This window comes from Psammomys obesus, unplaced genomic scaffold, assembly GCF_907164565.1.
Source record: "Psammomys obesus unplaced genomic scaffold, mPsaObe1.curated_primary_1811, whole genome shotgun sequence".
Taxonomy (NCBI): domain Eukaryota; kingdom Metazoa; phylum Chordata; class Mammalia; order Rodentia; family Muridae; genus Psammomys; species Psammomys obesus.
The window spans coordinates 11,469,602-11,472,654 of NW_026596085.1; positions in this window are offsets into that span (position 1 = coordinate 11,469,602).

The window sequence follows — 3,053 nt, forward strand, 5'->3', positions numbered from 1 at the left end:
TGCTGGGACTAAACGTGTGCGCCATTACCACCTAGTTTAGGAATTAGTCATCTAAATTAAGGTGTCTGTATTACTGAACTAATTTTGAGACCCACATGGAAAACAACAGTGCTTGGATAAGTGTTTCTCTATAGTCTATTATTATTATTACCTTTTAGAATTTGGTTGTTACTTTTATTTCAGTGGTGTTTTTTAATGAGTCCAACTATACAGATGTGAACCTATAGATGCTGATTTTTCCATTTAAAAGAGGGTTGGAAACTCTTTAATCACTGCACACACTTTTAATCACTGAAGAGGCAGAGGCAGGCTATCTTTGTGAGTTTGAGGCCAGGCTGGCCCACAGAGTGAGTTTCAGGATAGCCAAACCGTATCTCAAAACAAACAAACAAACAAACAAACAAAAAAACACAAAAGGAAAATAAAAAAGAGGGTTGGGCTCAAAGCACTCAAGGCTTGTGTAGTCTGCTCACCTTCACCGCCCTGAGGGTCTGACTCAACTGGAGTTTCTGGGGCTTCTGTGGCAGGCACTTGGGTATGGGTTTGTCCCTGTACATCAGCTTGTCTCTTCAGCTTTTCTGGACCTTTGCTTTGGATTCTGGCTTGCTGTGGTGGTCTGAATTAGGTTTGGCCCCCATACACATATGCGTTTGAATGCCTAGCCCATAAGGAGTAGCACTATTAGGAGGTATGGCCTCGTTAGAGGAAGTGTGTCACTGTAGAATTGAGGTCTTAAATGCTCAAGGTAGGCCCAGTATGAAACATATCCAGTCCCTTTCTCCTGCCTTCAAATCAAGATGCAGAACTCTTGGCTCCTCTTTGTAAGAGTTGCCATGGTCATAGTCTCTTCACAACAACAAACCCTAACTAAAACACTGGCCCTGAATAGCAGAGGCCGGAGAGAAAGTAGCACCTGTCTCCTCAGGGGAAGGTGCACACAGAACATGTGACCCATGTGGTTCTCTCTTCTTCAAGACCTTCCTCTCTGGTTGGCTAGATGATTCCACAGCTCTCAAGTACCAGTGGTTTTTATAGTCCAGGTCCCTCTGCCAGTTCTGGCATCTCTTCTGTTGGGTCTCACATCCAGGCCACCAGCAAATGTTCCAAAAGGAAGAAAAGTTAGAAATTACAGGATTTGCTTTTCTTCCCAGCTGCTTTACATTCCAGCAGCCTTGATCATTCTTTGATGTCTTTAGAAAACTTCGCTGTTACTTTTGTTTTTCTCAGCCACCTTATGGAGACTGGCTAGCTAGATGACTCAATGTACAGGACCAGGCTGGCTTGAACTTACAGCAACCCTGTGGCTTCTGCTACCCAGGTGGGCAGGTGTACAGAAGATGCCCCGCTCTGAGTGTTTGCACCATGGCACATTATGTGGAGATCAGGGACCTGAGGACAACTTTGGAAGTTCTCCCCATCTTCCATTATATGTTCTTGGAACAAACTCAGGTTGTATGGTTTAGTACAAAGTACCTTTCTTTACCCACTAAACCATTTCAGCAGCCATGAAAGCTTGTTCTAATAATATGTAACTGATAGCTTTGTGGTGAGAGCTACTCTGATACCAGCTGCTGTCTTGTGATAAGAAGAAAAAGAGAAAACACTTTCAGCTTCAACTGAAGTCCAGTGTTTGTCAATTATGTTGACTCAAAGTTTTGTTGAGGCTTTTACAAAAGGCTTATTACTTACTGGGCTGGCTAGTTTTATGTCAACTTGACAAAAGCTGGAGTTATCTGGAAGGAGGGAAACTCAATGGAGAAAATGCCTCTATAAGATCAGTCTGTAAAAGCTAGCAATGTTGGCACACACCTTTAATCCCAGAACTTGGGAGGCACAGGCAGTTCAAAGCCAGCCTGGTCTACAGAGTGAGTCCTAGGTCAGCCAGGGCTACCCAGAGAAACCCTGTCTCAAAAAGGTTCAGGCTGCAAGGCCTTTTCTTAGCGATTGAAAGGGGAGGCCCCAACCCATTGTGGGTGATGCGATCTTTGGGCTGGTAGTCCTGGGTTTTATAAAAAAAAAAAAAAAGCAGGCAGAGCAAGCCATGAAGAACAAGCCAATATACCTACAATCTACCACACAAATGCCTGTCTATGCAAGCCTATGCCATGAGAACTGGTTACCAACACTGGGGCTTTTACTGGGCTATTAGCAACTGGGGACAGAGATAGCTCAGTTAGGTCCTTAGTGCTAAGAGTGCCAGGTGTCAAAACACATCCACATCACCTGTCAATGTAATATTCAGGATAGAGGTGCTTTCAGTGTCATGTAAGCCATATTTCTGCTGAGACAGACAAGCATATTTTCCTGCAATCTCTTTTTTATCCTGTGACTTGAGCATTTAAACTAGAATATGGTACTGTGATGCTGGAAATTTACAGTAATAGAATGGCAGGTGAGGGGCTGGGGATGTAGCTCAGTTGCCTAACATGTACAAAACTCTTGGCTCTGTTCTTAGCACTGCATAAAACCAAGCATGGTAACATACTCTGCCATCTCAGCAACTGGGAGGTAGAGGCAGAAGAACCAGAAGTTTAAGCTCATTCTCATCTTTGACTACACAGTGAATTAGAGGCCAGCCTGGGCTACATAAGATCCTGCCTCAAAAAAGAAAAAATGAAAGCAAAGGGAAGAAACAGGATGGTAATTGCTATAGGACAGGGCTTGGCAAGATCTGCTGAATTATCACTTCCTTGCTTCTACCTACAGCTAACCCTTCGTATGCTAGGGAGTGCTGGCCCGAGACAGTGTAGTGGGTGGACTGTAGAAGCCATGTCCCAGATCAAGAGCTCCAGGGCCTCGGGAAATAGGCTGGTGTTCAGGGGGTAAAAGCACAGACATCAGGTAATGGTATGTGCAGAGGTGCGAGCAAGTCTAACCATTATTCCCATCATCAAAAAAGCAACTGTTAGGAATACCGCCCCTATATTCCCAGTGCCCTACCTGTGACTACATTGACATTTCGAACATTGTTCAAATGCAGTTTGTATGTTTTAACATATAAAAGCATCCCTGTTTTAGTATCCTAAAAATAAAAAGCCATCAGCAATCAGTAA